The sequence below is a fragment of the Hemicordylus capensis genome, chromosome 4 (genome assembly GCF_027244095.1).
Source record: "Hemicordylus capensis ecotype Gifberg chromosome 4, rHemCap1.1.pri, whole genome shotgun sequence".
In the NCBI taxonomy this organism is placed as follows: Eukaryota; Metazoa; Chordata; class Lepidosauria; order Squamata; family Cordylidae; genus Hemicordylus; species Hemicordylus capensis.
In genome coordinates, this window is record NC_069660.1 from 314,246,042 (window position 1) to 314,267,351 (window position 21,310).

At 46.8% G+C, this 21,310-nt stretch overlaps 1 long non-coding RNA gene across 1 annotated transcript in view; it reads left to right on the forward strand.

Annotated features, from left to right (window-relative positions):
- Positions 1 to 21,310, forward strand: part of LOC128324936 (uncharacterized) — a 29,609-nt gene that overhangs the window by 759 nt on the left and 7,540 nt on the right. The gene's annotated exons all lie outside the window — the stretch shown is intronic.

Consider the following 21,310-nt stretch of genomic DNA (forward strand, 5'->3'; position numbering starts at 1 on the left):
TTGTTTTTAACTGTCTTTGTTTTATTGTAAACCGCCCTGAGCCAATTTTGGAAGGGTGGTATAAAAATTGAATGAATGAATGAATGAATAATGCACTGCACAATTCCCCTGATGCTGGCTGAGAGCCCCGCAGTCTCTCAGCCCCGACTGCAAGCAGCTGGGGCTAGCAGACGATTAAAAAGGGGGGGGGGGGCTCTAAAGAAGCACTTGCTCCCATAACCTCATTTTAAAGGCAGGCTCCAGTGGTGGGTTTGCTGCTGGGAGCCACACAGTTCCCAGCAGTTCTGACAATCAGCCGAGACCGGGCTTGGCTTTCTTAGCCCGGTTTTGGCTGATCATCAGAACAGCCTCGGCCTACAGAAGACTATAGAGGAGTAGGCGAGGAGTGTGTTAGAGTTCAATTCTTACCTGGAGGCCTCTGAAGGAGGTCTGATTAGCAATTACTATAGGGAAAGGGAAGCCTAACAGCCTTGGGCTGGGAATCAACTGAAAGTTCCTTACCGGGAAGTAAGTAGGAAGGATATGGAGAGACCAGTTTAGCTAGACGCGTCAGGGAATTTACTTTTGTTTAAGTGTTTGGATCCAACTGCATGGTTCTTGTAGTTCCTGGGGAAGAGATTTACTTTGATGGAAGCAGCAATTGTTGATGCCACTATAGTTTTCCTTATCATACAATTATTAGTAGAACCTTGTTGTTATAGAGTGTCACCCCTTATTGGGTCCTGCCCTAGTCACATGCTCTTGAAAGCCTAAGACTGCTCAAGCCTTTCTTGCAGGGAGGTGTTTTCCACTTGATTCTCCCAAAATATTCCCTGGGAAGCGTGAATCTGCTCATATTAAAAAGTGGATGACAGCAGCCTACTTGAGACTCCTCACAGCTAGAGGAGGGATTTTCTATTCCCCCCACCCCTTTTTAATCGTTACATTAACCAACCAGCTCCCCATAACATATGAACTCAAACAACTGTGGTTTGCTTAAATCACAAAGGGTCTGTTTGGATATTATAGTCTGACCAGCTGCCCAATCACATGAGGAAGTGTGTGTATACACACATCATCAGGGGCACACTTAGGTAATTGGGGCAGGTGGACCGCCCCCACCATGAGCCCCCCCACTGTGAGGCCCCCCAAAACCTGCTTTTGGGGGGGTCTCCTGCAGCCACCCCGCACATGCCCCACCATGCCAAACCTCCGTTCCCCCCCACCTGCATAATTTCAGCTTCCATATGTATATGAGAAAGTAGACATCCTTGGAAGACACCCTTAATTTCATTGTCTCATGTGGAGTTGCTGGCCTTAAGGAAATTATATGTTGACGATGTGCTGATTGTAGAAATATTTCTTTTCAATTCCATTTGGTAGTTTTTAGCATGGTTTGACAGTTAAGAAGTCTGCAATGTGGCTACATTATTATTATCTAAATTGTGATTTTATACGTTTATTTCTTATGTTTATGATTTTCTAGGCTACTTTAAGGCATAGTTTATTATAGAAAAGAGGGGTATATTATTACCAGCTTGATCTTTAACTATTTGTACAACACCTTGGATACTGTCTAGCAGAAGTGCATTCTCTAAATTCTAAAATCAGTGACCTGGTCATCATCATACTTATTTTTTCAGAAAAGAAGTGTCCTTGTTTTTCTCTGAAAAATATTGGAGGGCAATGCCTGTGCTCAGTAATTAAAAATGCTGTGCTTTGTATCCTGTCTTATTGTGCAACAATATGATTATCTTCTAAACTGCTGGGTCTATTACTAATGTTTGCTGGTGACTTAGCACTCTATGAATATTTCTTTATACCTTTCTGTCTTTGCCTGCCACTCTGCACTTAATCTGTCTCTGGATTCACACAAACTCTACTTCTGATGGCAGATGAATGCAAAGAAAAGAAAAAGAATTCAACTCTAAAAAAACAAAACAAATAAGAAGCAACAGAGAAGACTACAGATATGGTACCTAATTAGGAAGCAAAATTCTGCAGAGTTCAAAATAACAGAGCTGGAACTGGAAATTGGAAGCAGTACAGATGAAAAGAATAATGTTTAATCAAATAATAGAATGATCAGGACGCTGGAGCATTTCATAGACACATGCTAAAAATTCAGGGTCTTTTTGGTTTAAGAAAACGTTGACTGAGGAGGGAAGGACATGCTGGAGATTTATAAAAATATGAATGTTATGGAGAGAAGAAACAGAAAACAATTCTCTTTCAAAACACTAAGAGGTCATTCACACAATCGAAAACTGTGTTCTACCCAGGTTTGGGATCTGTGTGTACTCCCAGTTTTTGATTGTGTGAAAGCAAGGTTAGAGGAAACCCTGTGTAGAAGTGATTGTGTGGAAGCAAGGTAGGAGAAAAAGCTACCCAGGTTTTCCTCTAACCTTGCTTCCACACAATCACTTCTACACAGGGTTTCCTCTAACCTTGCCTCCACACAATCACTTCTACCCAGAGTTTCCGCTAACCTTGCTACCACACAATCATTTCTACCCAGGGTTTCCTCTAACCTTGCTTCCACACAATCAAAAATTGGGAGTACACACAGATCCCAAACCTGGGTAGAACACAGTTTTTGATTGTGTGAATGACCTCTCTGGGTTGAATTTGTCGTTACCAAAGATTTGGGGTTTCCTTTGAATATGGCAGCCATGTATCGGTTCATCTTCTCTGTAGCCCCACTTCCCCCATTTTATGACCTCATTATGCTTGACAGTGGGGTGAGGAGCACCATGATGTCAGGAGGACATGGTGAAAGTAGTGCCAGATGTTACCACACCCTTGTGTCATAGTGGCTAAGCAACTATGGGCCAAACTACAAGTTACTTTCAATGCATCACTGGCCGTGATGTGCTTAACTTTTCTTCACCAACTATCAGCTGGGGGAAGTGCCAGATGTGTACCACAGTGTGGGGGAAGGGGAGATTTAATCCTTTTTCTTCACCATGGTCTCAATCTGGATTCTCACCACCACCACCCCATGGCTGCTGCTTGGCACGGCAAAGAATTGTCAAATAGCAGCTTGAGATTTGATGGTCTCTCCAAGTGACTGTGTGCTTTCCCACCACATCACCCACTCAATTGCTGTATTTGACAGAGGTCAAAATGTGACCAAAGCTGGATAAACAGCATTTCCCACCATCAAAATCTTTGGGGCTGGAGTCTTCTTTCTAGATTTGTGCTGACTGCCTGTTATTCACTCCCACTCTTTATCATTCCATCTGTTCTGTTCACACACGGGCAAGTTACCAACCATTTTCTGGAGTATGGATAGAATGATCACTTACCAGACTAGGAAAGACCTGCACAAAAAAGTCAGAACTAAGAAATGGTCTGCTGGATCAAATAGGGGGATTTTAATCCAGCATCCTGTTTCCTACAGCGGCTAATCAAATGCTATCAGGAAGCACATAAGTCGAGCATGAGGGCAACAACTCTTTGCAAGCAACCGGTATTCAGATACACTGAATACTGGTTGCAACTGGTATTCCCCCAGCAACCGGTATCCAGATACCCACTAATGGCCAAAATAGATATGATGCTGAAGATGTGTGACTGCATCTCCTAGTGTCCATCATGCAGAGCAGCCATCTGAGGATGCAACTGAGCTACATCTGCTATGAATAGAGGCTGCTCTGGACTCAGCCAGAGTATTGCTGAGAAGCAGAGTGTACAATGGGATGGGATAAATATTCACTGCTCTCCCTTGCTGCCATGGGATCTTTGCCTCCCCCTTCAGGGAAGGAGAGTTGGCCTTGTGGTGGTCAGCATGAATTGGCCTCTTTGTTAAGTGTGACTCACCTTGGTTTGTATTTGGATGGGTGACTACATGTGAGCTCTGTAAGATGTTCCCCAGAGGGGATGGGGCCACAGCCCAGTGGAAGAGCATCTGCTTTGCATGCAGAAGGTTCCTGGTCCACACCCTGGTAGCATCTCCAGGTAGGGCTCCACTGTCAGCTTGTGTAGACGGTACTGAGCTAGAAAAACGAGTGGTCTGATTTGGTATAAGGCAGTTTCCTATATTCCTAAACTATGGCCCTGAAAGTTGTGCAGCCCTCAGGGACATATTCTTGGGAAGCAAAAAGCACTTTGTCCCCCTTATGGGGGCCAGAGGCGCTCTTATCCCTGGATGTCCAGGCCAAAGTCCAGGTTGTCTACACCCCCTGCCCCCCTAAAGCATCTTTAGTCTGTTCTAGGTAGTGTGGTTGCTATTCTGTGCCATTGGCCTGCGCTATACCGGATGGATGAGCGTGATTGTGACCTGTGCCAGGCAGCTGAGCATGACCTTTGCTTTAGAGACAGAGTGTGGAGTGGGGTAAGAAATTTGTTGGATGGAAATAAGTTAAGTTGCGTGTTGAAATGTTTCTGCTAATGCATATTTGCATAAATATACCTGTTTTTTTATTCTTACATTCTTGTGAGTTAGCTGTTTGTGCCCTCAAGAACCCACGTGTTAAAAATACTGTTTGTGCCACTGTGTGTGTGTGTGTGTGTGTGTGTGTGTGCAGGGGGATGATGCTTAACTTGCAGTGGAGGGGAGCTGGCTGTCTCCGAAGGCTTTTAGGTCCAGACTCCAAAATTACCTAGGTGCGCCTCTGATGGGGGCAGAGGAGAGCAGCAAATTGCTCCCCACTGCCCCCATACAGGAAGTAGGGCATTCTCTGCTGCTCAGCACAACTCTGGCTGATTGCAGAGCAGTCTCTTTGTGCAGAGACGCAGCTCAGCTGCAGCGTCAGATGGCTGCTCTGCATGTCAGCCATTATTTCCCGCCCCTTTTTGTCCAAGAATGGCCTCATGGAAACCTGGTTTGGATCAGGGCCATGTTGCGGGAAGGGAGGGAGTTTAACCTTTTGCTCTTGTGCCAGTTCCTCAGTACAAATAATCTCCCTGAGCTGCTGTTAGCTATGGAGGGGGAAACAAATGGGTACCCATAACAGCTGCTCCAAGAGAGGGCATTGACCTTGGAGAATTAGCCCAGGGGCAAAGAGCTAAACCCCTGCACTTCAGTCCCAATCCAAATGGCTCTCATGACTGTTTGTTTAGCCTCCACAATAGACAAAGAATGGCATTTATGCATCTCTGAGCTCATAGATAGTTTGACCCCAATGCTGAACTATAGGTTCCATTTAGCTAATAGCTAATGATACACCTTCTGGGAATTTGGCTAGCAAAGGGTTTCCCAATCTTGGGTTCCCAGATGTTGGACTACAATTCCCAGCAACCCAGCCATAATGGAGAGGAGAGCTGTTCTTGTGGTAGCAAGCATGGCTTGTCCCTTTAGCTAAGCAGGGTCCACCCTGGTTGCCTATGAATGGGAGACTATGAATGTGTGAGCACTGGAAGATATTCCCCTCAGGGGATGGAGCTGCTCTGGGAAGAGCAGAAGGTTCCAAGTCCCCTCCCTGGTAGCATCTCCAAGATAGGGCCGAGAGAGATTCCTGCCTGCAACCTTGGAGAAGCCACTGTCAGTCTGTGAAGACAATACTGAGCTAGATAGACCAATGGTCTGACTCAGTATATGGCAGCTTCCTATTTTCCTAATGGTCAAAGGCCATAGAGGCTGGGGATTACTGGGGCTGTAATCCAACAATGATGCTGTACACACAACTGAAAACTGGGTAGGACAAGTGTCCTAACCAGGTTTGAGAGCTGTGCATGTTTCCAATTTTTGGTTGTGTGGGAGCAAACAACTAGGGAAGAGGGAGGAGAAGTGATGGTGTGGGAGACAGGAGTTGGTAGGACAGTGGCTCTTACCCAGATTTCATACCACGATGATGACGACGACAACTACTACTCTGAATCTGAACCTGGTCTTCAACCAAAGTTCTCAAAGTAGTTTACATAGAAAAACAATTAATACATAAATAAGATGACCCCCTGTCTCCAAAGGGCTCACAGTCTAAAAAGAAACATAAGGCAGATACCAGCAACAGCCACTGAAGGGATGCTGTGCTGGGGTTGGATGGGGCCAGTTGCTCCCCCGCTGCTAAATTTAAGAGAATCACCACTTTAAAGGGTGCATCTTTGCACAGTTAGAAGGGATAATCTCTCAGTGTGATAATCAATCAGAGTTAGGGAGACATGATTCCAGTCAAAGCCATGAGGCTGAACAGATACAGAAATTGCTCACTTTTTAAATATATTTTGGAGTCTCACAAGCAATCCTCCCTTTACTGACACACGTACTGTCTCCTGGTTTTGATTTAAAAGAGTCCTGGGGCTGGAGGAAGCAAAAGACATAGGCACATAGTAATATAGGAAACTGCCTTATACTGAGTCAGACCATTGGTTCATCTTGCTCAGTGTTGTCTACCCAGACTGACAGCAGCTTCTCCAAGGTTGCAGGCAGGAATCTCTCTCAGTCCTATCTTGGTGTTGCCAGGGAGGGAACTTGGAACCTTCTGCATGGTAGCATGAAGATCCTCTTCCTAGAGCAGCCCCATCCGCTAAGGGGCATCTCTTACAATGCTCATACATGTAGTCTCCCATTCAAATGCAAACCAGGGTGGACCCTGCTTAGCAAAGGGGACAGTTCATGCTTGCTACCACCAGGCCAGCTCTTCTCCCAGCCAGCCCCACTTGACCCAGTACTGGGTCAGCTCAGTACTCTCTACAACAACTGGAAGTGTCTTCGCACCGTCCCAGGCAGAAGTCTTTCCCAGCCTTACTCCAATGGTTTTCAGCCATTGTGGCTGGGGATTGCCCAACATCTGGGGACCCAAGGTTGAGAACCCTTGCTTTAATGGGTGGTACAGTGGGATGAACATGGGATCTTCTACATGTAAAACATGTCCTCTATGACCCCTCCAAAGCAGAGTTCTTATTTGTCAACTTCCTCCTGGGCATTTTAACATCAGTCCAACAAGGAGAACATTAGCAGGTGAAAGTTTCCCTGGGACTCAGCTGCTAAATTTGTGTTCCCCAGGCTGCTATTAAATGAAGAGGAGCAGGGTCAGTTAAAGGGATCTGCCAGTTACTGTGAACAGGCTTCCTTTCTTTTTCTAGGACTCAAAAGAAACAGCAGCCTCAAATAGGACAGTCCGAATGACTCGCCTCTCCTTCTCCCTCCTGTTATTTTAACTTCTGATGCAGCAGGGTTCTTTTTTGTAAATAGCCACATTCCCACTGGCTGAGCGTTCTGGGAAACTTTCTATCTTGGGCCCAGTCAGAATGCCCTCTAGCTGAGCCACAGAGAAGCTGGCAAATTGCTTCAGCAGTCTTCAGCCCCATCAAAGAGCAGACAGCGGATCCTTCCAAGCAAGGTGAAAGGTGACCCGCCAAGGGAGAAGCCAAATGTTGGACCAGGACCATTTTCTTGCTTCTTTCTGACTACTGAAGAAGACCTGAAGGCATTTTCCTGTGTTGTTATGTTTTATGTGTTCTGAAAGTTGCAATAAATGTACTGCAGGCTGTGGTGATAGCCACTACCTCAGATGGCTTCTGATGGCTTTTTAAATGGGGGTCTTCTTGAGCTTGGCCCCCAGATATTGAGGTTGTTCACACAACCAAAAACTGAGTGGGACAAGCATCCTTCCCAGCTTTGAGAGTGGTGCACATTCTCAGTTTTCAGTTGTGTGGGTGCAAACAATGAGTGTGGAGGAGGGAGAAGTGATTGTGTGGGAGACAGGAGCTGGGTAGGGTAGTCACCTTGGCTCAGCTGTGTCAGAGTTGTGCTTCAGACCCACACAGCAGTGTGGTTGTGTGGCCATCTGCTTAACACTGCACAGTACGTGAGCCACTGTTAATATAGCAAATTCCCATTAAAACTGAAGAGCATCCATTGGAACAAGCAATGAAACCAAGCCTGTGTTACACATCGTTGGCCCTCCTGCAGATTTTGGACTACAGCTTCCTTAATCCCTGACTATTGCTGACTTTGGCAGGGGATGATGGGAGTTGTAGTCCCAAAATGGCTGGAGGGCCAAAGTTCGGCAGCCCTAAATTAAATCCACTTAAAAAAAACCCTGAACACCCAAGAGCAGCAGAGTTAAAATAGTCACCAAAGCAGGAGTGAATTCAGACACCAAGAAGAACGTTCCTGCAGGGAGATTTGTGATGAAGCTCTAGAAAAGGCCCTCCCATGCCGGGCTACACAACCTTGACCCTCCAGCTGTTGTCAGACTTCCATAATCCCCAGTTACAATGACCAGTAGCAAGGGATTATGGGAGCTGTAGGCCAATATTGTGCAGCCCCTGCTCTAATGCCATTAGGGGATGGTGGGAGTTGTAGCCCAACAACATTGGGGGCCCCAAGGTTGAGAGCCCCTGAATTACTTGGGTGTTGATGCGGAATGACCCTGGGATCTTCTTCATGCAATACATATTCTCTGTGACCCGCCTCCACCCTCCACAACAGGTTGCCAACACCCCATAGATCAACCCACTCAACGGATCAACTCCACATCACTCTTGAGAATGGCTCCTCCTTTTCCCCATTCCTTCAAGGAGCAGGAGACAGGGGAAAGGAATGAGTAGTAGGAGGAACTGTGCTCAAGAGTGCTGTGGCAACCTCAACTCTCCCCCCTCCCAATATTTCTCCTCCTCTGAAACCTCTGGGATATTTGGTGGTGCAACTGGACAAAACACACCAAGGGTGCTGTGGAGGTGTGCTCAGTCAATGGAATGAAATGACAATGTGGGTAGGTTTTGCTCATGCTCAGGGCCTGCCTGATGTCATGTCTGGGATTCAGAAATGTCCCTGGATGTCAAACTGCTAGTAACTAGGGTGCAGGAGAAAGTTGCTTGTCCTCCCACACCCGCTGAACTGTGCATATATTCATGGATCTAAAGGAGAATGTGAGAGAGCAGCCCTAATTTGCAGTGTCCCCAGGAAAGCGTGGTTGCCACGTTGGGGCCCAAGCAAGGTGCACATGGGTGGATGGGATGGCTGGGGACAGGCTTTGACAGCTACTTGATTGGCAGTCACGAAGATAGGGAGAACAGTTGCCAAGGTACCCATCCCCGCAGCTTCCTGTATAGAGCAACCTGGCCTGTTATAGAGCCCCCATGGCCTGACATTCTCATGAGAGAAAGGTCCATGGGAGAAGGGGTTGTTTTGCCATCACACATTATTAGTGATTCTGCCCAACACCGCTGTCCCCACTGATGGTTCTTATGAGGTGTGAGGGGGTATCTGCATGGCATTACACTCTCATGAGCGAGCGGTTTGCTCGGGATCAGCATCCAGAGTAATCACATATGTTGAATCTCCTTTCACTGGGGAAATACTGATCCTGCTTCCAGGCCCTTCGCATGAGTAAGCCTAGGAAACACACAGGTACCCCTAAGGGGAAAGGGCTGGGCCTCCCCCTTCCCCAACTTATTTGTTCAAAAAACAGATTTTGAAGCTCTTCGCACGATCGGTGAGAACAGCCTGGGGAGGGTGAGCGGGGAGAGTGGGTTTAGCCCGCTCTCCCCGCACACAAGCAGGCAGTCTGCTCTGGGACAACAACAGTCCACACAACCGCTGGCTCCGTTACGGAGCCGGTGGGGGCTGGGAGGATTGGGGCCCGCGCGGCCCCCGGAAGCTCCAGCATGGAGAGACCCTGGAGAGACCCTTGACCCGGGAGGCTGCTTCTTAGCCTCCTGGTCGGGGGTCTACTCGTGAGTTGCCACAGTGCGGCAACACACGAGCACAAAGATGGGGTTAGCGGAGCACTCGTTCCGCTAACTTCGGCTAAGGGCAGGGGCAATTAAGCTGGTTACCTGCTTGTAAACCACTCGGCTCGCCTAGCCCAATTTTTGATGGTCGTAAGAATAGCCCCATTGACAAGAAAACTTGCCTTTTAAACCCAACCCCAGGTATTCCTGCCCTAACATATGTGGCTGTCACGGTGCTGTAATGGGGCTCCCTGCACATGCTGCTACCTGGCGTGCTTGTGAACAGACATCATTGCTACTTCATTCTCGGGGAGAAAAGCACTCAGTGCCCATCCTGTCATCTCGTCCTCTTTCCCTCCTGCTTGCCAGAAGTGGGAGCAAGGGACAGCGTGGGGAGAGGGAATGCCCCTATGTTACTTTGCTGCTTGACAGGCTGACAAGCTTGGGATGGGAGGTGGTGGGGGTCCCTGTTGTTGGATAACTGCTTTGCTGGACTGGAGATGGGAGAGGCCCGGGGCAAGTCCTCCGAGAGGCAGCCAGCAAGAATCGCCCCAGGCATGGAGCGGGCGTGATTCCAGGTGGGTCTGCACCGCTGTCTCTATGGTTGCGGTTCCAAAAAAATGCATGGAACTATGGTTATGGCATCATCTGTATTTGGACATATTGCTTCGGCTATTAAACCTCAGGTCTCAGTTGCGAACTTTGGTTCAAACTGGAGTTTGGCAAAGGCAAACTGCAGGTGGCTTTTAGTTCAAAACCGCAACTGCGCATATTAGGACGTAATGGAGTTCCAGTCTCTGCCCCGTTCAGCTCTGGTTTCAAGGTACATCTGAATTCAGCCAACATGTTTTACATGTAGAAGATCCAAGGTTCATCCCCCTGTACCACCCATTAAAGCAGGGAGCTGTTCTTCGCTCTCAGCCTTGGGATGTTGTTGGACTACAACTCCCACCATCCCCAGCCACAATGGCTGAACACCATTGGAGCAAGGCTGAGAAAGACTTCTGCCTGGGATGTTTTGGAGTCACTTCCAGTTGTTGTAGAGAGTACTGAGCTGACCCAGTACTGGGTCAAGTGGGGCTGGCTGGGAGAAGAGCTGGTCTGGTGATAGCAAGCATGAACTGTCCCCTTTGCTAAGCAGGATCTGCCCTGCTTTGCATTTGAATGGGAGACTACATGTGTAAGCATTGTAAGAGATGCCCCTTAGAAGATGGGGCTGCTCTAGGAAGAGTATCTGCATGCTAGCATGCAGAAGTTTCCACGTTCCCTCTCGGACTCAGTATAAGGCAGTTTCCTGTATTACTATGTTCCTATGTCTTTTGCTTCCCCCAGCTCCAGGATTCTTTAAATCAAAACCAGGAGACAGTACGTGTGTCAGGAAAGGGAGGATTGCTTGTGAGACTCCAAAATATATTTAAAAAGTGAGCCATTTCTGTATCTGTTCAGCCTCATGGCTTTGATTGGAATCCCGTCTCCCTAACTCCAGCTTGAAGGGTAATAGAGGAACTCAAAATTTTGGACTCACAAAGGCATGCACATCACTTGATGACTCAGCACCAAATGACTCAAAGCGGAATGGGTAAACCAAGTCCTCTGGCAAAGAGTGCACTCGAGACAATACTGGACAACTTCTCTAACATGTGGGCTGCAAGGACTGTTCCACACATGAAGTCACCAAGTGATTCTGCAAGTTCATTAAGTAATGAGCGATGTGCATGACTGGACCTCAGTCCATTTTGCTACAGATTAAGGAGCATTGTTGTTCTATGAAATTCAAGCAGAAGCAGATCCCTTGCCTTCTGCTATACTGAAGTTTCCAATTTATTGATTGATTTAAGGTCCCCCAAATGTCCTTGGCTCGCAAAGACCCAGTTCTGTCCTGTTTTATAGTTCTGTGTCCTCTCAAGACCCTTCCCCATCTTTGCCTTCTCCCTCCCATGCTTATCATCTCCAGCCTATAAATCTCTGCCGTGTGCTCTGCTAAACGTCTTTCCCGGGATAAAAAATAGACGAGCGGCCGAAGGTTGCAGTGGTAGAGAAGATGCCAGCGTTTGATGCTCCTCCAAAATAAATCTGTTCTGATGAGCGGGAGGAGAGAAAGAAAGACGGGGGAGGCAAGGCAAATATCTTTTAGTTTTAACGACGGTTTATAAAAAGGATCTCATGCCAGTATGTTTTCTTTCTCATTTAAACAAGAAAAACACTGCACTACTCTTCCTGAGGGAAAGAGCTGATGAGATTTCCCAAGAGCCGTGTTGCAGGCAGTGGCAGCTGGTGGATACTAGGCAAGGTGGGGCAAGACGGAAGGTGGAGTATCTCTTTAAATGATCAGTAAAAGCTCCCCCGGCTGCCACCTGACATCCTACCACACAACCTGCCCGTCAGCTGGCCAATGTGCATACGGGGCAGCCATTTGAGGGATCAGCAATGGCATGGAAAGTTTTTGGCCAACTGAGTGGCAGGGGCAGGGCACAGCAAGAGGCCAGGATATGGCAGGAGCTTCTACTAACCAGGGGGTTTCTCACACAGCAGGCTTTGTGCGAATTTACTGCGAGGCTTTACTGCGAGTTCAAAGTTGCTAAAAAAACCTGACACAAAGAGTGGGTTTTTAAAACCTTGCATATAAATCAAGCTACACCCTAACATGCAATGAAAAACCCAAATTATGTGTGAAGTGCTCCCTGGTAGCTCGCAGGGACTTCGGGGTAAATCTAGCTGATATGTGAACACACACCTTCCATTCTGGAGGAGATTTGAGCTAAAAGCCCTGTGTGGAAAATGTTGGAGCTAGGACCCTGGCAGCATCAGCTCTCAGCTGCAATGTCTCATAGTGACCACTGGGAGGTTTGAGGGTCATGGATAAAAGTGCTTGACTCCTCCCCTCTTTCTTCTTCCAGTGTTAGTCTCCATTTTGTCTCTCCAGAGATGGCTGTTTGTTTTGGCCTCTCTCTTCAGCCATGAGCTACAGCTGAAATTAAGCTACAGACTCTTTCACATTTACTTGTAACCTTTTCTTTAAATAAATCTTTGTAGTTCTTCAGTACTAAAGAACTGTCTCAAGACCTCTTGCTTTGCTGCTTTCTCACCAAACTGGTTTTGCTTTGCTATTTGGGGACTGAAATGCCATTAGAAGTATTTTCCACTTTCCACTCTACCCTATTGGTCTCAGTGTCCACCAGCCACCACTAGTTGGAGCCACGTGACAGAAACCTGAACACATCAGAGAGAGGAGTGACTGTATTCTCATTGGTACATTCTCCTGTTCATCTCACCCTGCCCACCTGGGAGCAGGCAATTTGACATCCCAAAGGCATCTGTTTGGCTGCTATGGGAAGCAGGATGGTGGATCAGGCGAACCTTTGGGCTGATCCAGCAGGGCCCTTCATATGTTCTTATGCCATTTTCATTCCAGGAAGGTTTAATTACTAGGCTTTTGGACCCATAAGCTTGTCCTCCAAAGATGGCTGTTACTGATAGTGAGTTAAAGGAACTGTGTATATGCTCACAGCGTCAGATGGAAAGGGGAAGAATAGAAAGAAATTATGAGGGGAGGTCGGGAAGTCTAAAGCCATAAATCTAAAACCAGTCTGTAGGTCTAAAGTTCTAAACCCTAAATCCACAGAGGGATCGACCCGAGGTTCTGTTTCTTTAACTCCAATCTAGAGTTGGTGTTTTTAACCCTGCTAACTTGGCAAAGAGGCACCTTTTAATGTGGTGATTCTCTTTATATGGCAAGGGGAGAGTACCTGGCCCTCTCCACCCCCAGCACAGTACCTCCAGTGATTGTTGCTGGTGTATATCTTATGTTTCTTTTTAGATTGTGAGCCCTTTGGGGACAGGGAGCCATCTTATTTATTTGTTATTCTCTGTGTAAACCACCCTGAGCCAGAGGTACTGGAGGTACTGTGCTGGGGGTAGATAGGGCCAATTACTCTCCTGCTGCTAAATAAAGAGAATCACCATGTTAAAAGGTGCCTCTTTGCCCAGTTAACAGGGGTTAACATCTATTAACTTCTCATCATGCATCTAGTGGCCAGAAGAGGTTACTGTGGTGCTAAGAGCAATGCTTCAGAATTCTCACTTCATAGGAATATAGGAAAATAGGAAGCTGCCATATACTGAATCAGACCATTGGTCCATCTAGCTCATCATTGTCTTCACAGACTGGTAGCAGCTTCCCCAAGGTGGCAGGCAGGAATCTCTCTCAGACCTATCTTGGAGAAGCCAGGGAGGGAACTTGGAACCTCCTGCACTTCCCAGAGTGGTTCCATCCCCTGAGGGGAATATCTGACAGTGCTCACACTTCTAGTCTCCCATTCATATGCAACCAGAGCAGACCCTGCTTAGCTAAGGGGACAAGTCATGCTTGCTACTACAAGACCAGCTCTCCAATTCTAACTAGGGATGTGTATGAAACAGATTTTGCATTCTGTTCCAATCTCGGAACGGAACGCAAAATCCCCCAAACCAGTTGTTCCAACGGAATGACCCCATTCCAATTTGGAACATTCTGAGTGCCATTTTGGACTCCAAAATACTGGACAGTATTTTCTGGTCTCTGCGCATGAGTGGCAACCATTTGCATGGTGGTGCTGACCATGCAAATGGCTGCTGTGTTTTCCCAGAGGCCAGAAGAGTGCCATTTTGGAATCCAAAATGGTGCTTGGTATGTTTTGAGTGTTCCAAGTCAGAACGTGGTCATTCCATTCCAAGCTTGGAACAGGCCCTTCAGCTGAAGGGCGTCCTGTTCTGAGCTCAGAACACTTGAAATGGACCGGTTTTCAGTCAGAAAGTTCCAACTGTGAACCGTTCTGCACATCCCTGCTTATAACACTCATTCTCATTGCTCGAGTAGTGATCAACAACTCCCATCATCTCTCGCAGTGCAAGAAAATGATCTCTTGGCAATGGCTTTCTCAATCCATCAACTATCATCGTCTCCATTGCACAGTATTTCAACTCCACCAAACCCTTTTGTTGTACATCATGTACATAATAGCATTTTGTGTGTCAATATGCTTTGTTCCAGATTTTGTCTTTTCCATTTGTGAAAGCAAAATGCAACTTTGATTGTCCTCAAACAATTCAGCTGGTTTGGGTTCTGTAGGCGTCTCAGAGGCATCTGGTGGGCCACTGTGTGAAACAGGGTGCTGGACTGGATGGGCTTCCTTGGGCCTGATCCAGCAGGGCTGTTCTTACGTTCTTCAGCTCCAAAGTCTTGCAACAATTCATGTATCCATGCCAGCAACTGGCAGGCCTGAGTGGCTGATGCATATTCTGCCTCTGTAGGGGAAAGAGCAACAGTATTTTTCTTTTGAGTGCAATAATTGCTCCACTTATAAAAGGACAGGTATCCACTTGTGGATTTACGATCTGTTTTTGTCTTCTGCCCACATAAGCCGCTAGTCTAGGATTACGACTTGCTTGCAATTTAAGTTTTAGGTGAGCTGTACCTTCAAAGTACCTACCCAGTCTTTTTACTGCAATCCAGTCATTTTTTTGGTGGGTGTATTCACTTTCCTGCTTAAAATTTCCACAGCTCCTGCATTTTCTGGTGTTATGACTGCAGCAATATATGGAACTATTACGAGATCTGTATTGAACTGTCCAGCGGACCACACTCCCAGATGAGCAGCACTGCGAGGTGCAATGCACAGCTCTGGAGGCCGGGCCAATGCGTCCCGGCCGCCACGAATCCCACAATGCATTGGAGGATTCTGAGAGATGGGTGCTCTAGGCTCCTGTCTCTGTGTGCAGCCGGGCTGGAAGCAGCCTGTGATCGCACACCAACAGGTAGCCGGGGGTAAGGGAGTGCTCACTCTCTTAACTTCAGCTAAAAAGCCGGGCTAGGCAGCTCAGCCCCACCGGAATCGGGCTCAATCCCCATGGTTCTCATGCACAGCCTGACCAAGCTGGGCATCCCTACCCTGGGTTAGGCTGTGCATGAGAACAGCCTCACGATAAAACTTTAATAAGGTGACATTATGTGTGTTTGTCAGAACATGAACACTAATTTATGAGTAGTGTAATGTATTACATTTATCTAATATATTTATATACTGCTTTTCTAAGCAATTTGTTCCAAAATTCACAGGTAGCATTCAGACTAAGTTAGCCATAACTAAGTTCCATTGAAATCTATGGGCCTTACAGTAGTAAAGATAACTCAGTGATCTCAGTGGTGCTTCTCGTGAGTAACTTTGTCTGAATGCTACCCCACAACAAACAACAGCAATTTTGAAAAGTAGCATCTATATATTTAATCCCCATAGACGTGCCTCTGTGGGGATGCGTCCCGGCAACCCAGCTGATTGGCTGGGCAGCGGAGCGGAGGGACGCACCGGATTGGCTGAGGCGCGTCTGTGGTGGAGGACAGAGGTGGCGGAGGGCCTTGCCGGGCCATGGAGGCCAGGGCGGCAGAGGGCCTGGCCACGGAGGCCGGTGGCAGCGGGCCCGGCCTGAATGCAGAGGCCGGCGGCGGCCTGGCCGGAGACTGGGGGGCGGGGGGGAAGAGGTTGCCGACCCCAAAAAACGCACAGATGCTCTGTGCGGGGGTCGGCTTGTTATAAGAAAACAACATAGCTGATAACAATACAATCTCAACCCATTTAAAACAGATAGCAGGTTAAATTAAAGTTGTTTTTTGCCCTTAGAGTGCATCTCTTCCTTTCCACGAGTATTTTTAGTTACTTCCTGCAGTATTTTTGGTTACTCCATATTTAATTTTGGTATTGTAGGTTGCCTTGAATAGCTTGCTGGAAAGGCAGGGTACAAAAATTTTAATGAATAAATAAAACAAGGAAGCTTGTTGCAACCACCTAGGTTCAGCAATATACACATATTAACAGCATAGATAAAATACTAATGTTTTAAACATTTTTCATATAAAGTGAGAGTAGCTTTGTCATCAGAGAGATTCCCTCAAATCTCTTTCACTCTTTCATTTAACTGGTACAACTGCAAGGGATGATAAAAAGAGATACCTTTTTGGTTTCTGATGAACTTTCATTAATTAGAAACTTGGATAGGACTTGATTTTGGCCTCTCATGTTGTGAATGTGACCTTCTCCAGCGGCATGCTATTTCACCTCACACACTCCATCATGCAAAACTGAAAAGTCTCTGTTGCGTATATTTCAATGGGCTTTCAAAGCATTATCATGCACTTTAGACAACCAACAAAACTCCTTTCCCCATTCTTCACGATATTTTTGCATTCGCCTGCCTTTTTTTGCTGGAGGTTGGGAGGAAGAAGAAGAAGAAGTCGTGATGACAGACAGACAGCCTGTTCAACTCTAGGGAGAAATCTTTGCAGAATGGGCCATACCTTCACAGGCCTGGCTGTTCTCTGCTTCAAAAGGCTCAGCCTGCTCCTCAGTGATCGAGGAAGGCTGGAGGTAGCCCATGTTTGGCCACTGCCACAGACCCTTGGCCCCGACCCCCATGTCTGATTCAGATTGATGTCAGACATGGGGGCATGTTCTCCCTGCCTTTAAAAGGCTTCGCGCATGCGCCAGTGCCCACTGACTGCAGTGAACACACAATAAAGTGGCTGTGCAGGGGCACAGGTGAACTTTGGGCTCCAAGAACAAGCTTCATCATGGGAGCTGTAGTTCCAGAGTGCAATCCACTATCCAGCCTGCAAGGAGGAAGAAGACTGCTTTCTAGAGGCCAGCCATGTCATTGTGTGTTCACTGCAGTCAGTGACTGGCCTACCTCAGAGTGCTGAAAATTTAGAACAAACTGCGTTCTTTATTAAGTTGATAAAAAACCAGCTCCATGTTAATGCTAAATAATGAATTGTTCTTTGAAATAGAGAACGGGTGGCAGGCTGTTTTTTGAGATAGAAAAAAGGGGGGATTTCTAATCACAAAATTCCCATATACCACACTTAATGTTCCCCAAAGGTTCAGATGAAAGGATGATAGTTGGAGGCAGAGCCAGTGGCTGACCTGTGGTAGACATTACACAGTAGTAATTTCAATATGACTTCCATTCAGAAATTTAGTCAGGATGTCAATCACATTGTGTGATCCACTCCAAATGACCTTCTCCACATGGACATTTCTATACAGATGAACAGATGAACAATCCAAAAAACCTTCCCTATGCAAAGTGTGAAAGCTTGGGGAGAACATGAAGGTATAGCCTTATTCACACATTATGTTCAATGCACATACAAGCCCTACTACATACAAGACTACATACAAGGGCAGCCCCACATAGAGCACATTGCAGTAATCCAGTCTGGAAGTTACCAGCAGATGTACCACTGTTTTGAGGTCATTCATTTCAAGAAACGGACGCAGCTGGCGTATTAGCTGAAGCTGATAGAAGGCACTTCTGGCTACTGCCTCAGCCTGGGACACCAGGGTGTACACAAGTACACAAGTACAGTTGTTCACATGATATGTTCAATACACACACTGTACTTACAACTATTATTTGTATGCCGCTTTTCAACTAACAGTTCTCAAACTGGTTTACAAAGAAGGAGGAGGAGGAGGAGAAGGTTCCTTGTCCCCCAAAGGGCGCATGGTCTAAAAATGCAAAACAGAACACAAGCTAAACACCAGCAACAGCCACTAGAAGAGTGCAATGCTGGTGTTGAATAGGGCCAGTTGCTCTCCCTCTGCTAAATATAAGAGAATCGCCACTTTGAAAAGTGCCTTTTTGCCCACTGCAAAGGTAACTCTTATGCTAAATGCAAGAACTGCACAAACATGGATGCACAATGGATGGCTATGATTTCCAATGGCTGTCCATTGCACAACTGCATTTGTGCAATTCTTGCATTCTGCGTAAGAGCGCACTTGTAGAACTGTGCACACCTTCCATTACAAGACAGACAGAACATTGCACAGTACAGCAACCACTGAGCCTAATTCATATTCCAGAGGCAACTAAGTGCATAGATTTTCCTCCCCAACACACACACTTGACTGAGAACATTAAGAAAGCACAATGCAATGAACGGGCTTATCCTGAGCAACGCAGTGCTGTCACAGCCACAGCTTCTCTGAAACAGCACAAGTTTATGTCTCTAGCGGTCTGTGATGTCTTGCTGCCTGGGGAAAGCTGTGTTGGGTGCTGACCTTGCTCGTTTCCTGCTTAGACAGGTTGTCACACAGACACAGAACAGAAAAGGGGAGGCCTTCGGGCTTGGAGACTGAGGAAAAGCATAAGTTACTGACAACAGCCTTGTCAAAGGAAACAAGAAGAACAAGCAAGATGGGTCACCGGGTTGGTTGTATCAGAGGGAACAGCTGAGTTTGTATAAGGAAAAAGGCACTTCCTTCGCTCTCTGTTGCCCCGTCTGGAGACCTTGGAGAAAAGATGGCGTCTCTGACAGAGCAAGCCTTGCGTTTTTATTGGGCAGGTGTTTAATGTTCCTGTTTCCTCTTCCGCAATCAATCTCTTAGTGCTGTTGTTCCTTTAGACATGCCTTTAGTTTAAAATAAAATGCAATAAATTGTTGCTAATAATGTCAGTTATTCAGGGTGACCTGGAAATTCTGTCCCCCATTCATACACATTAGCTCTGGAAAGAACTTTGGCAGCTGTGAGAAGCTGCAGATTGGATTGGAAGAGTGGGGGGTGGATGCCTATGTTAATTCCTTTCTCTGCATGCCATTTTCCTGTCGAAATTGACTCATTTGAGCTCCTTCTCCACTCACAGAGAAATAAACAGGGCTTGAGGAGAGCTATCCTGACCAGGGAAAGAATCACCACCTCTCCTCCTGCAGCTCTACCAAGCAAATTCACAGCTCCCACAGTTGCTTTTCACTAAACTATCAAAGAAAAAGGTGTGGGGGAGAAGAGATGGCAGACTGTTACATGCATCTGCCTTAGCTTGTTCCTAAGAATGAAGTGTGAAAGAATCACATCAGTATAGATCAGCAGAGTAAATGTAAAGTGTGCCCTCGAATCGGTGTCGACTCGTGGCACCCACAGAGCCCTGTGGTTTTCTTTGGTAGAATACAGGAGGGGTTGACCATTGCCTCCTCCAGCGCAGTATGAGATGATGCCTTTCAGCATCGTACTACCTGGTAAATCCTTGCACAATGTCAGCACCAAAGATCTCCACCCGAGGTGGGGTAAAATGGATCAGGTTGAAAGATCCCCAAACCACATTTCATATGAAGCTGCCTTAGTTAACCATTGGTCCATCCAGGCCAGTGCTGGCTGCTCTGACATGCACAATTCTGCAGGCTCTCTTCTGCGGGAGACAGGAACATAGGAAGCTGCCTTGTACTGAATCAGACCCTTGGTGCATCTAGCTCAGTATCATCATCACTGACTAGCAGAGGCTTTCCAAGGAAAGACAGGAGTCTTTCAGGCAGGAGTCTTTCCCAGCCCTCCCCGGAAATGCTGCCAGGGAGTGAACCCAGGACCTTCTGCAGGCAGATGCTCTTCCACTGAGTGATGGCCCCATCCCATAAGGGGAATGTCAGCAGACAGGGCTCACAAGTAGTCACCCATGCCAATGCAAACCATGGCAGACCCTGCTTAGCAAAGGGGATAATTCATGCTCGCGGCTGCAAAACCGGCCTTCCACCAGGACTGTCAGGGACGGAACCTGGGATTCTCTGCCTACAAACCACGTGATCTACCACCTATCTATGGCCCCTTCCTGGGCCCACAGTTTCATTTCTGCATGAAGAGGAGAAATGCCTATTTCCCTTCCACAACACTCCCACATTCCTTCCCCCATTTGGGTTAGCAAATTCACATGCTAGTTACTATCTCAATGAAAGACAGATGCCAGGAATAAACTGCATCGGAAGAACTGTGATGCAAGAATGATGGAATGGAATGGTATATATTAGGCATTTCTTTCCCAAGCCCTCTGGTTGCCTGGGTACAACTGTTTTTGTGTGTGTGTGTGTGGGGGGGGAACTCATTCATTGCTTGGTGGTGGGGGGCGTAGGAGAGAGAGATTCACTGACAGGGAAAAGTGTATAGCAGGAGTTCAATTCAAGGGTAAAGCCATGCTTGTGAGAATCCTGATATGATGGATGCTAAAACAGTAGACAGATATGCCTGGGAATATTGCAGAGTGGAAAGAATACAGGGCATATTCCCCATGGGGATTTCACATCCACAAAACTTACTACCAGATAAACAAGTTAAGTGTTTAGATGGGACATGGGACTCCATGCACAGGGACACCTTGTGCCATTACTCGAAATGTCCGGGAACTTCCCAGCTTCCTCCAGGGTGGAATTTCTCACTGTGTCCTTTGATCAATTGCACGAGAGACCCGTTGCAGCCTAAAGAAATTATATTTTGGCAGTTCATACTGTCCACTAGGGAAATCCCTCCCACATTTCCCCATTTCCTCTTTGTGGAGAAGAGGCACTTATTTATTTTATTTTTAAAATTCACGTCCTGGATGGCCAGACCTTTGGCAAGACCATCCTTCCAGATGCCAATAAGCGGTGTCATGTGAAGAGCTTACTCACCCTCCACACACCCCTGCAGGCTTCTTTCCCAGTGGAAAGAGGACACAATCTTACACGCTAGTTAGACGGCCAGCAGGGAACTCACACGATTTCCTCAGCTCCACCTGCTGGCCACCAGCTCTTGCTTTCTGAGAGTAACCCATCACTTTTCACTTTTCCCGATTTTGGATTTTGTGCGAGCAAATAACGACAATGGATATTTATATACGGCTTTTCAACAAAAGTTCTCATAGCGGTTTACACGGA